The sequence below is a fragment of the Pseudophryne corroboree genome, chromosome 5 (assembly GCF_028390025.1).
Source record: "Pseudophryne corroboree isolate aPseCor3 chromosome 5, aPseCor3.hap2, whole genome shotgun sequence".
Lineage (NCBI taxonomy): Eukaryota > Metazoa > Chordata > Amphibia > Anura > Myobatrachidae > Pseudophryne > Pseudophryne corroboree.
In genome coordinates, this window is record NC_086448.1 from 582,742,865 (window position 1) to 582,757,475 (window position 14,611).

Below are 14,611 nucleotides of genomic sequence, written 5' to 3' on the forward strand. Positions count from 1 at the left end.
TTTACATCCCCCTGTGCCTGGCTGCATGTTTCCAGCTCAGATGTTTACAGCTATAGCAGACAGGTCACAGGGGAGGCAAGCACTAGAGGAAAGGATCACCAGACTGGTTGTCACTAACTGACAGCTCTTTTATACTCTGCAGTGAGGTAAGGCTCTGCCCACTGGAAATCACCTCATCTCAGTCTGGGCGATAGGCCCCGCCAGGCCCAGCGCTACCCGCTCACCTGCTGCTGCTGCCAGCTGCTGTGCCTGTTACTGTATGACAGGCAGCGGCACCAGCAGATTAAAGCCTCCTCTCCCCTCCTGTAACAATGACTAACTGATCAGATGAAGGGGCGGAGCTACACAGGTGAAAAGGAGGTGGGGCTACATGGCTAAAAAGGGGACTGGGCTACATGGGACCAGAAGACTGCAGTACCACAGAGGACATGCTGCTCCAGATCCTGCCAGCCAGACTGATAAGTAAGTAAGTGAAGGGAGAGTAAGTGTGTGTGTGTACGTATGTATGTATGTATGTATGTATGTATGTGTGTGTATTTATGTATGTATGTGTGAGGGGGCAAAATGTTAATAAACTGCACTTCTGTGGGCGTTATTTGTAAGCTGCGCTACTACTGGGGCATTTCATGTAAGCTGCGCTACTACTGGGGGCATTATTTGTAAGCTGCGCTACTACTGGGGGCGTTATTTGTAAGCTGCGCTACTACTGTGGTGTTACGTGTAAGCTGCGCTACTACTCGGGGCGTTACGTGTAAGCGGCGCTACTACTGGGGCATTACGTGTAAGCTGCGCTACTACTGGAGGCGTTATGTGTAAGCGGTGCTACTACTGGGGTCGTTATGTGGAAGCGGTGCTACTACCACCCTGTATTTCGCCTCCGGGCATCTGATATGAACTTACGCCTCTGGTAGTAACTCCTGTCATTCTTAGCTGTCAATCACCCAGTGGCAGTAGGGTGATTGCCAGTGGGAGGAGCCTATCACTCAGCGAGATGAGGTGATTGCCAGAGGGCAGGGCCCAGGGCTGGTGCTAGGGTGTTTGGCGCCCCCCTGAAAACTATAGATTTGCGCCCTCCCATACTTTACAAAGGGACAGCGCTTGTCAATAAAAGGATGTGGTCTCACAAGGAAGGGACGTGGCCACACAATAGTACCCCCATTTAAAACACCCCCAGTAGTGGCGCTGCTTACACATAACGCCCCAGTTGTATCACAGCTTCCACATAATGCCCCAGTGTTTTGGGGTTTTTGGCCGTATTTTTCCATTACTACATCCCACCAATTAAGTGAATGTATTTGGGATTATTTTATTAACAGTTTCTTATATAGCGCAGCATATTCCGTTGCGCTTTACAATTAGAACAACAGTAATAGAACAAAACTGGGTAAAAACAGACATAGAGGTAGGATTATTACTATAAACCCCCCACCCAGCTTGATAAGTCCAATGTATTCACCCCTCTCACAAACAATAGTATACACTTACATTCCCCCATAAACAATAATATACTGTACACTTAAATCCCCCTGTTCAGAAACGACAATTACATGCACCAACATCCATCCTCCTCACCCACAAATTACATTATACACTTACATCCCCCCTTCCCATCAACAAATGACAATAATATGCACTTACCCCCTCCCCACCTACAAGTGACAGAGTAATATACACTTACACCACCCCTTAGCACAAGTGACAGTAACATACACTTACTTACCCCCCTCCCCACTCATAAGTGACAGTGTAATATACACTTACACCACCCCTTAGCACAAGTGACAGTAACATACACTTACCCCCCTCCCCACCCACAAGTGACATAGTAATATACACTTACACCACCCCTTAGCACAAGTGACAGTAATCAGACTTGCCTACTCTCCCGGAATGGCCGGGAGGCTCCCGAAAATCGGGTGACCCTCCCGGCCCCCCGGAAGAGCAGGCAAGTCTCCCGATTACAGGGGTCCCCCCCTGCCCGGCCGCCCACTTAGCGAGTAAAGTGGGCGGTCCGGGCAGGCGATGACGCGATTCTTGTTGAATCGCGTCATCATAGCCACGCCACCTGCTGTATAATGCCGGTAATAGCGGCATTACACAGCGGGGGGCGGGGCTTACACGGGACAATCCTGTAGTCACGCCCCCGGTCCACCTCCGACATGCCCCCGGCCCACCTACGCCACGCCTCCGATCCGCCCCCCTCTTCACTCACATCGTAGCCCGCCCCCCTGCCGAACCGACCTGGCTGCTCTCTCCCGGAGAGAGCAGCCAAAAAGTCGGTAAGTATGCAGTAATATACACCTTACCCCCTCCCCACCCACAAGTGACAGTGTAATATACACTTACACCACCCCTTAGCACAAGTGACAGTAATATACACCTTACCCCCCACCCACATGTGATAGTATTATACACTTACTCCCCATTTTCTTCTCCAGTTACTTCTGTAAGGTGTCTCTCTGTGCTCTGCAGAGCTCTGGTCTCCGGAGGTGAGATGGAGGGGGCGGGGACTCGGGGTAGAGAAGGAAGAGAGCAGCCTCTGTGCACTGTCACTGACTGTGTGCAGTGTTTAGAAGCAATGCCTCTGCATCATGCACTGTAGCATCGGCGGGCACAATCAGTAACCAAGGGGAGAGCCAGCAGAGCTGGGTCACTATGTATAATGGCTGCTGGTGCCTCAATTACATGAATGGAAGCACTACAGACCGGAGGCCACCCCTTCTCCAGTCCTCACTGGGTTTGCCTGCCTGCAACAGGGACATCCCCTGCTGGCTATGTCACGATGTAATAGATGCATATAGCAGCTTATGCTAGTGCTACACATAGCACTGCACTGCACCTGCTCCGCTGCCGCTGTCTATGCGACCCACCCGCCTAGCCAGTGCTAGTTTTAAAATATAAAAGAATAAAAAAGATTAAATTACTTTGCTAGTAGCAGGTGTTAGGTGGGCCAAAGGCAGTCGATTACACAGCCTTGTGGAAGATCAGTTCCTGTATGTCAAACGTTCACAACCATAACGGAGAGCACATAGCAGAGCACCGAGTCAGCGGTTTCTCTATCTCAGCAGGAAGGAAGGGCACTGAACAACGGCCGGGGGTCAATGGAGGAAGTGCCCCTCAGGACTGGGAGCCCGGCGGCAAAGGACTCCATTGTCTCCGGCAGTTCCGCCCCTGGTTACTACAATGGGGGTCATTCCGAGTTGTTCGCTCGCAAGCTGCTTTTAGCAGCTTTGCACACGCTAAGCCGCCGCCTACTGGGAGTGAATCTTAGCTTATCAAAATTGCGAACGAAAGATTAGCAGAATTGCGAATAGACACTTCTTAGCAGTTTCTGAGTAGCTCCACACTTACTCGGCATCTGCGATCAGTTCAGTCAGTTTCGTTCCTGGTTTGATGTCACAAACACACCCAGCGTTCGCCCAGACACTCCTCCGTTTCTCCAGCCACTCCCGCGTTTTTCCCAGAAACAGTAGCGTTTTTTCGCACACACCCATAAAACGGACAGTTTCCGCCCAGAAACACCCACTTCCTGTCAATCACATTACGATCACCAGAACGAAGAAAAAACCTCGTAATGCCGTGAGTAAAATACCTAACTGCATAGCAAATTTACTTGGCGCAGTCGCACTACGGACATTGCGCATGCGCATTAGCGACTAATCGCTCCGTTGCGACAAAAAAATAACGAGCGAACAACTCGGAATGACCCCCAATGTTCCCTCAGTCACTGGCCACCAAGATGTATATGTAATACCCTGTTTGTTATAGCAAGTTAATTTGGAAAATTTATGAAATTCTAAATGAACTATTAAAATATATGGTAATGTAAAAATTAAAATTTATGTTACCAAGGGGCGTGGTTTGAGGCCTGACTGAGAGGAAGTGTCCCTAGAGAGCTCCTGCCGGACCAAGCCCTTATAACCCCTTAAATTTACCTTCACCCCACCTATACCTCCCCTATATCATCCCACAGCTGCCCCTAGTACTCAGGGCACCCAGGGAGCGAGCTGCGGAGCCGGAGCACGGGCCTGTCCAGTGCTTGCAGGTTGCGGCCTTCCCTGTGAGGTGAAGCCGGGGCCTCAATTAGTAACTTCCCCCCGCCCGTGATCGGACGTTCCCTGGCCGCTTAAACGCCGCCCCACGACTCACCCCGCTGTCCTGCTGTGTGCCCCCTGCCTGGAGGGGCCTGAACGAGCGGCCGAGAAGGGCCCAAGCGCCCCTGAAATCACAGCAGCCGACCAGATCCACGGAGCTCCGGTGGCGGCGGCCATATTGGGTGTGGCGTCTGCAGAAAATCAGGCGCTGCACTACTGTAAAAGGTCAGCTGGCCGCGTAAAATAACGGGGGAGACTGGCAGTCGATGCTGACTGGACGGGGGGCCCTGCACACATATAAACCCCTGGGGGCAGTGCCGAATAAACCCGAGTGAAGACACAGCACTTATAACTGACGGCGGCCATCTTGGAGGTGGCAGAACAGGCACATCTTTTCTGCTCTATGCTGCCCCTGCTGGAGTTGTGAAGAATTGAACTCCCTATCAACAGGGAAACAACCCAGAATCTTAACCCCGCAGCTGCTGTTCTTTACTTTTTATATTACATCTCGTACAGCTACGGAAAAGGGGCACGCTACGGCATATATAGGATGTAGACACCTCTTCAATGAATCCTCACCGTAACTCCCCGCAATCGTTTTAGCTGATGTAATCACGCACATGGTGTAAGAGGATATCTGCCCTCCTCGACCTTAGACAGAATTCTCCTTTCTACTGGGGTTCTCTCATTCCCTCGAAGTGATACAGGATGGCTCCAAAAAAGAATAAAGCCTCCAAATCAATCTCTCAAGTTACCTTCTTCAAGCCTTCCCCCTATCAAAATAAGTCTCAGGGGCCTGGGTCTTCAGCCACCGGATCGGATCCCCCGCCTATAACTTCCTCGCCCATGATGGCTCTATCTACATCCCAGAATTCCGCCCCCTCTCCTCACCTGGAAGACAGCGAAGCCTTAACGGTGGGCGCCATGAAGCAGTTGTTACACCAGTTTAAAGATGAGGTGGCGTCTGAATTTCGCACTATGTTACAATCTTGCCAGCGCTCTGTTGAAGATTTGGGCGAAAGGACCGGACACTTGGAAACAAAGATGGGCGAAGTGGTAGGCTCTCACAATACTCTTATCGATTCCCATGATACCCTTGAGGGGGAGGTGGCGGCTCTGCGGGACAAAGTAGCAGACTTGGAGGACCGCTCACGCAGAAATAATCTCAAGCTCAGAGGGGTACCGGAATCCGTATCTAATAGCAGCCTACAAGACTATACAATCGAAATATTCAAGAAGCTGCTTCCCTCCGCTACATCTGCGGACTTGATATTGGACTGTATCCATAGGGTCCCGGAGGCCCGCAGTGCTCCTGAAGGGGCGTCGAGAGATGTTTTAATGAGAGTCCATTTCTTTCATATTAAGGAATCCCTGCTTAAAGCGGCTAGACCTTCCTCAGACACAGCGAAAGCTTTGAGCCCGCTTCAACTTTTTGGAGACCTTTCACACTACACCCTCACCAGGAGACGTTCCCTGTCACCGTGGCCCTTAGGAAGGCGGGAATCGTGTATAGATGGGGTTTCCCCACGCGTCTATTGATCTCTAGAGAAGGTTCAACTATTGTGGTGTCTTCGGCTGAGGACGGTATGAGACTTCTTCACAAATGGAATATAGCTGGAGACCAGGGGTCCGGCTCTCCTGACCACCGACTTCAGCAGGACTGGTCGAAGGTTGGGAAGTAGGCCCTCCCCACTGCGGTATATTTCCCCGCCATGAATGGTTATTTACAGGACTAGCACTGTTTTCATGTGATTGTACTAATTCCAGGGTTTATCACAAGTTAATGACCTGGTTACTACATGTTTAACACCCTTTAGGCTACGGTATGGCGGGGTTATTTCTTTTTTTTTGTTTTTCCTAGTTAACGGTTGTTGTGGTTTCGCAGGCCCCTGGACTGGTCTGTATGCTCCTCTCTGAGTCCTTTTGTTGCTGTACCTACAGTATAGCTCTTTGCCAGTCCCGGGATCCTGTGACTCATTGCTAATAGATTATCATTCCATTCTTAACGACATCCCGTTTATATGCCATGTGCAACTGAATATAAAGTTTACATATGTTTGATTACTTGATTGCGGGGAGGTTGGCCACTAACCTCCCAAATTTTGTTTGGTGAGGCGCTGTATGTTTTGGCGCCTTACTATGGCTTCGTCTCTGCACGGAGTCGACTTTTCTTGTTTTGTATACTATGTTTTTCTCTCTTCTCTCTTTGTCCTTCTCAGTGTGTCTCCTTTTGTGTCTCGTCCCCCCCATGCCTTTTTTTCCCTATTTCAAATGTGTGCAGGGAATTGTACCTTTGATCGCATTTCTTGGTTTCAGCTGATGCTTCGTCTCCGGGTTAGTTTATTATGGTTAACTTAGTATCATTGAACGTTAAGGGATTAAATTCCCCACAAAAGCGTAGACTGGCCTTATCTTCCTTCTATAAAATGAAGGCAAATGTGGTTGCTATCCAGGAAACCCATTTTAGGAAATTAGACCCCCCTAGATTCTTTGATAATCACTTCCCTACCTGCTACATGGCCAATGGCCCCGTAAAAAAGGCCGGAGTGGCTATACTAATCTCTAGCGACTGCCAATTCACTCTAGAATCCCAAATTGTAGACCCCGAAGGACGGTATTTAGTATTAATCGGAAAGCTTGAGGATACGGTTGTCACCTTGGCTTCCTGCTATGCACCCAACTCTGGTCAGCTTTCCTTTTGCAGGAATCTATTCTCCCTGATTCAGAAGCACGCTAAAGGTGCAGTCATGCTGTTGGGGGACTTCAATTTAGTTGTAGACCCCGCTGTTGATAGATCTCTCCCCACCAGAAGTCCCGTAGCTAAGCCCAGACCTTCCCCTATTAATACCCTCGGACTTCGCCAATTGTTAGGAGAGTACGAACTCTACGATGCGTGGAGAACTAAACACCCTACGGTTAGAGATTACTCCTTTTATTCACATGTCCACTCCTCATACTCTAGAATTGATCTCGTACTGACTGACAGAATGTCACTGCCAGTCATTATGAAAATTAACATACTACCGATGACATGGTCGGACCACTCTCCGCTGAAGGTCGTGTGGAAGCTCGGGGCCCGTAAAGTATCTCCGGGCCCTTGGAGACTAGGAAATTTCTTGCTTGGCCATCAAGAGGCTTCACTTGCCATTCAACAAACCTTAAAGGTATATTTAGAAACTAACAAACCCGAAGATACTTCAGTCTTCAATAATTGGTGCTCTTGTAAGGCTGTAATGCGGGGGGCTGCCATTCAGGCAGCTTCAGGGCTGAAACGCTCTCAAAATGCTGAACGTATTGAAGCCGAGAGAGAAGTTGCAAAATTAGAAATAGCACACAAGGCTGACCCCCATAATAGAACTGCCTTTAAGCTGTTGCTGACCGCAAGGGAAAGGGTGAACACCTTTTCTCTTCGGGAAGTACAACGCAACCTCGCTCGATTGAATCAGAGATTCTATGTATTTGGAAATAAGGCAGGGCGTTTCTTGGCGCGGAAACTGAGAGGTAGGCGAGCTAAGGCCAGAATCCACTTTGTTTATTCTCCCACGGGTTCAAGAGTCTCTGATCCATATAGAATAGCAGATACTTTCGCGGAGTATTACTCCCGACTCTACAGCTTACAGTCAGACCCTGATACCCCCCAACCTATCGAGGCTGAAATCCAGTCATTTTTAAACCTATCCCTGCCGACACTGAATTCCGAGACCTGCCTGTCCCTCGGCTCTCCATGGACTCTGTCTGAACTTGAGGCAGCTATTGACGGTCTTCCACGAGATAAAGCCCCGGGCCCAGACGGTTTTTCATCTAATTTTTACAAAACCTATAAAGTAGACTTGGCTCCAGTGTTGTTGGCTGTTTTTAACGAGGCGTCGGAGGTTGGGAGGTTCCCGAAAGAGATGCTTGAAGCGCGGATAGTAGCTATCCCTAAGCCGGGTAAATCCCCCACCTCCGTTCAAAATTACCGACCGATAGCTTTGTTGAATACAGACGTAAAGCTTTTTGCTAAGATAATCGCTAACCGTCTTTGCCCCTTATTGCCATCCCTTATAGCTGCTGATCAGGTTGGCTTCGTCCCGGGCAGGCAGGCCCCGGACAACACTCGGAGAGTTTATAATGTCATTGAGCATTGTAATGCTAATAGAGCGCCCCTCCTCGTCCTATCGTTAGACGCAGAGAAGGCGTTTGATAGGTTACACTGGGGATATCTAAGATCAGTTTTGGGTAAGTTTGGATTCCAGGGTAGGTTTCTAGATTCCATCTTTGCATTATATTCTGCCCCCTCCGCCAAGGTGTATGTCAATGGGTGTCTGTCCAGGGGTTTCGAAATTCTAAACGGCACAAGACAGGGGTGCCCTTTGTCTCCCCTGATCTTCGCTCTGGCTATTGAACCCCTGGCTTAGACCATTAGGTCTGACACGGAAATCTCGGGACCCGAGATAGGGGGACTGAGTCATAAAATCAACCTCTTCGCAGATGATATTCTATTATGTTTGACAAACCCCGAATCCTCCCTTATCGGACTCCATGCCATATTAGATAAGTACTCCAGACTGTCATTCTATAAATTGAATACTTCCAAAACGGAAGCTCTACCGCTTCATATCCCGCCACATATCCTGGCCTTACTTAAGGATAGATACAGATATGCTTGGCATACGAGATCCATTAAATATTTAGGTATACATCTATCGCTCGATAAAGACCTTTATGATTGTAACTACACACCTTTTATTTAGCGCCTTCGACAAATTGTTTAAAGAGTGGTCTTTACATGAAATCTCCTGGCTGGGGCGTGTCTCTGCAACAAAGATGGTACTGCTACCGAAACTCCTCTATCTGTTTCGGGCCATCCCCCGCCATTTCCCTAAAGCTCTTAGTGTTAAAGCTAATAAAACCTTATCAAACTTTATCTGGAAGGGAGCGAAACCGCGGATCTCTAGGCAGGTTCTGTCATTGCCCAAGGGCTTTGGTGGGGTTGCCTACCCCAACTTAGATGCCTACCACTCCGCTTGCCTTCTCAGCCAGGCCCGAGATTGGTTTGTCGCTCATTCCCCCAAACCATGGGTAGTTATTGAAAAAGTCTTCTTAGGACAGATTAATATTACTGATCTATTTCTATTACCTATACATAGTGTCCCGAAATGGGTAGGTCCTGGGGACGCGATTAGAAGTACTCTGAAGCTATGGCACTCAGTGGTTGAGTCTGACCCAAATATAATATTACCCGCAGCGGACCTCTCTATCAGAATGGTTGCTTGTATTATCCCTGATCTTATATTAGACGCCTGGATTGACGCTGGAGTTGTGAGACTGAAAGATCTTTTTTTGAATAATAGCTTGATCCCGTTCTCACAGCTTCAGTCTCAGTTTGGGATTTCAAAGCATGACTTTTTCAAGTATTTACAGCTACGCCATTGGCTCCAATCACATGTTAACGGGTCCAGAAATCCCCTCCCTTTTCCTGCTAGTATGCTCTCTAGATTGTCATCCCCGGGCCATAGCGGTGGGATATCCAGGTGGTACCAGTATATTGTTCTTTTGAATAAAAAAGGCAAATTACCTGCGCAGTTGAAGTGGGAGAGAGATCTCTCTATTGTACTTCGAGAAGAAGAGTGGGATACAATTTCATCACAGTGCTTTAAAATCTCTAAATGTCTCCAGCACTCAGAAATGTTCTATAAATTATGCAATAGGGCGTACTTCACTCCGCAGCGGCTTCACCAGATCTGGCCCTCGAATTCCCAGCTATGCTGGAGAAAATGTGGTGGCGAGGGCTCCATTCTACATATTTTTTGGAACTGCCCAGTCTTGGGGCCTCTGTGGATGGAAGTATTCTCTCTTTTGGGGGAAATAGTGGGAACAACAGTGCCACTGGATCCGCTGTTTGCCCTGTTTCACTACCCTTCTCACACTCTTCTCAGCTGCGACAGGTATATCGTAGGACATGTCTTAATATCAGCTAAGGCAGCGATAGGCCAACTGTGGAAATCACAGTCCATACCTCACATTCAGATGGTTATTAATAATACCCATAAGCATTTTCTGTTTGAAACAGCGGGATGTGTGTATTCTTCATCCCCTTCTTCTATTTACATGAGATGGTTTAAATGGAGTGAATTCCGGGAGAGACAGGGTCACTCCGTAATTTTTAGTGATCCCATTGACACAGCAATTCTGCATTCTCCACAACCTGACACTACCCATTAATGCAGATGCCCCCTCTAACTAACTAGCTATTTATCTCTATGTTACAATACTTGAGAGAGGTGCTCCCCTGACACGCATATCCTCCTCCCTTTGTCTTTATTTTTTTTTACCCTCATGTGTCGCTGTCTTGTTATATATTCCCCTCTCTACTGCACTTTCTACTCTGCTACTCTTAAGGTTATATATATGATTGATAGTTAAGAGAATATGTGTACACGGTTAGTGAACTGAGCTTCTAGACTCAGAGTTGTTATATATGAATGGACCTATAGTATTGGCTCAAAGTTGTACTCATTATATGGCCTATGTTCGTGTACATTTTTTTTATCTGGTTTTTCTTTTCTATATTTGGAAATTAATAAAAAAAATCATTATTGAAAAAATAATAATTTATGTTACCCTCACAGAGGGCAAAAGACTTGTATAGAATCTATATCACCCTCACGGAGGGTAAATGAGACAGGCAGAACAGTTAACAGCCCAGGAGTTATATGGGCTCGTGGCTCCAGGACTTGTCCATTAGCAAGACTTTAGGGGAGCTCTGGGCCCCTAGTATAAACACAGGAAAAAGCCGGCGCATGAAGGGAGTGGACAGCGGGGCTGCGTAGCTGAAGCGGTGGGACTAGCTGTGAGAGGGAGAGCCGCTGCCGGTGATAGGAGTGAGGAGGAACCAGGTTACTTACCTGTCTCCGTCTCCAGTATTCCCCAGGCTGTGCAGTGTGATTCCGGCTGCTGCGAGGCAGTTGAAGGAGGCGGTCCGTGGAGCTGACGTGGGGGAACAGAAGTGGAGGCAGCCTCAGCACAGTGGAAGAAAACTCTTCCCTGGGGACACCTACAGGAGGCGGCTGAGATCGGCGCAACCAACCCGAATGGAGCAGTGTAAACACTGGAGCCGTGAGTGACACCATAGGGGAGAGCAGTAGGAGGCTCCAGTCACCCCATATAAGGTCGTGGTGGTCCCACATAGATAGTGTTAGAAGCGGCCTCATGCTGAAGGGGATACTTCACAGCACTTCACTATTTTGCATACATTCTACCTTCTAATGATATGTGAGGAATTTGCCTAACTAAATTGGCTGGCAGCAGTTAAAGAGACAGTGTTACTACATATATACAGTATAAAGTGAACGCTAGTCAGCAAAAGATTGTGTCCCGATTTCATTCAGAGATAGACTTACCTCCGTCGTAGTGCCGACATAGCGAGTGATAATGCTATGTCAGGGGTTGGCAATTATTTCAGCTGGGGGGCCGCTTAACACTTCCAGTGAATAGTCAAGGGCCACACACAAAATATCTTGTAAATCGGGTCTGAACTGCACATGCACCGGAATGTGTAGGCGCGTCGGTCCGCAGCGACGGGATGGTACAAACAAAGCGATCTCACGGGCGATCGCAAGGTGATTGAGAGGAAGAGGACGTTTGTGGGTGGCAATTGACCGTTTTAGAGGAATGCCGGAGGGACCTGGCGTTTGGAGGGAGGGTTTCTGACGTCCGCTCCGGTCTCGATCATTGCACTGGAAGAGTAAGTCCTGGGCTGTGCAGAGACTGCACAAACTTTTGTTTGTGCAGCTCTCTGCAGATGCGATCACACCCCTGCACAGTGAATACCGCATCCCACTGTAGGTGCAAAAATCGCCTGCTAGCGATCAGGTCTGAATTAGGCCCATAGTTATGTATATAACAATAAAAACATAGTGTGCGTGTGTGTGTGTGTGTGTGTGTGTATGTGTGTGTATGTATGTGTGTATATATATATATATATATAAACTATAAAAACATACACCATAGTTTTTTACGGGCAAAATACAAAATGTCTAAAAAAAGTAATCCAGTAATAAAAAAACCAAAACAAAAAACAGTGCTGAAAACAAACAGCATCCTGTGTAATGCTGGTATTCACAGCTCCTGTCTCTCCCTGGGCACAGTTACTAGCTCCCCCCCCCCCATCCTCCCCTGGACCCATATAGCAGCCTCTACCCCCCTCCCCGCTGGACCCATATAGCAGTCTCTATCCTCCCCTAAACCCATGTAGCAGTCCCTCCCCTCCCCTGAACCTATATAGCAGCTTTTAAAGTTAAGCATAGATGATGTTCCCTTTACCTTTTTTAACAGTGGCAGATCCGCTGCCCGCTGCCTGATCCCCGCCTCCCGCTGTGCCGCATGGAGTCGCTGCTGCTGCTGCCTGCTGCCCGCTCCTGCCGTGCCCCCCCCCGTGCCGCCCAGCGCCTGACGTCACAGTGGAAATCCCGGTCAGCAGACCCAGTGACGTGACCGGGATTTCCTCTGCGGCGCCGCTTCTAAGAGCTAGGTAGCGCAATGACAAGCGGCTCAGCCAGTCGGGCCGCTTGTCATTGCACACTGGTGTGGGACAGCGGGGCCGGGCAGGATGATGTGGCCCGCGGGCCGCACATTGCCCACCCCTACTATAAGTCATCTGCTCTGCTATTATGTTATCTTGAGTTCAATATAGCAAGCCTCTCTGCAAGCTGCAGCAAATGAAAGCATATAGAGACAATCACCATCAGTTTCTTCAACCTCTCTAAAGGGCATTGAGTGCAGTACAGCCTAGCAAGACTATTGCAAGATACAAAAGTCAGATACACATAGATTGAGACAGAATATACTCCAGCTTTCAGATACTTCAATATATTTGGATTCCTTCAGCCTAGAGTAGCATTGGGAGCTACTGAATTTAAAATAGGGCATTTAACAAAGGAATTACACAGAGTATTTACTCAGCATTCACTTCACAGGATATCAAAGAGATTCCACTGACTGTGTATCATCTTGTTGAGGCTTTCAATTAACAGAGACTTCATGTGCACCAACAACATGGCCATTATGTTAGGTGCCGCGGTCCGCGGCACCGTTCGGTCTGCTTCCGAGCGACGCTCACGGCCGCCGCACCTCCCTCCCTGCCCGCCCGGCGCCTAGCAACACCAGGACGCCGTGTGTACTGTAGCCGCCGGGTCCCTGGCAACGCTAGGATGCCGGGCGTCCACAGCCGCTGGGTCCATAGCAACGGGGACGCCATTGGCGGACCGCGTTCCCCGTTGCCAGATAAAGATTGATTAGTTGCTCGTGCAGCAGGGCAGCTGCACGGCAAATAGTAATTAGGGTCTGGGGGGCTGGTCTTGCTGGCCCTCCTGTCATTGGCCAGCTGGGCCTTTTTATGGGAGCCAGCACACTACAGCCTCGCCGGTGATAGCTTCCTGTATGCTGTTCCTGCCTTGCAACGTCTGTTCCTGGTCAACTGTATCTGGTCGATCCTGCTACCTGCGCTCCTGAGTCCTGGAGTTCTGAAGCCGGTCCTGGGAATCCTTCCTGTCCAAGTGAACCTGTTGCAGTCATCTAGGGGTTCTCGCTTGTTGGGGTTCTCTCCCGGTTCCGTGAGTAGCGGTTTCTGCCGCGGGTTGCGGCCTAGGCCGTTCAGTCCTTGTGTTAATTTTGTATTGGTGGTTTTTGCGGAGGTTTCCGCTTTTCACTGTCCTCCCCGGTACACGGCAGTGCCGTGTGGGGGTGTGGACCGTGGTGTCTTTTGTTGTTCTTTTACTTTGGCGGCGTGCCGCACATATATTTAGTTTTAGGGTAGTTAGTAGCCCCTAGCTTTCTGTTTGCTTTAGTTAGAGGTCCCCTTGTTATTATCCTTTCTCGGCTCACGCCTTGTCTCACTCTAAGACCTGGGGGCATCGGAGTTGGGCAGACCTAATCCGCCCTTCAAACGCGGCTGCCGTGGGCCCAAGAAACCATAGTCACTCAGGCGTGAACTTATCACACGGGTAAAACAATGGAGGTAGGGTGCTAGGGGCTATTCCCGTACCACCCCTTATTTCAGCGTCACGTCCTGGTGCTCTGGACTCACTATGCAACATCTCTCTAGTTCTGAGCATCAGGAACGTAACATATTAGAAACTGTGCAGCGTAGACTCTAAGGGGAAAGGTAATCTTACTTGCTTTAGGGACTAAAATAAAAACAATTGTATTCCTTTTCAGAGTCTTTGTTACCTACGATTGTTTCAGTTAAGTTGCTACAAGTAATTATATTGAACTGAGTCTGCTGGTATTAGTAATTTTGTTGCATATAATTGAAGAAATGTTTTAACCCTTCAGGACGGAGAACTACGGAGATCCTCAATTGCTGAGAAATAAAGTCATTTTTTTCTTTGTCGTGTAATTACCTGTTGAAATATATTGCTGCATTTCTGAGTTAATTGATTTTAGTGTGATGTAATATTCCCAAGGGCTTCTTAGAACCCTAGTGATGATCATGAATAAAGTGAAGTGTTCATTTAAAAAGTAAACTTACTCTTGTC

The 14,611-nt window shown here is 48.5% G+C and overlaps 1 long non-coding RNA gene across 1 annotated transcript in view; it reads left to right on the plus strand.

Moving 5' to 3' along the window:
- Positions 1-334: 334 nt before the first annotated feature.
- LOC134929235 (uncharacterized) overlaps positions 335-14,611 on the plus strand; it is a 63,137-nt gene continuing 48,860 nt past the window's right edge. The window contains exon 1 of the long non-coding RNA XR_010178403.1: positions 335-462. This is a non-coding gene — a long non-coding RNA (uncharacterized LOC134929235). The remainder of the gene's footprint in view (positions 463-14,611) is intronic.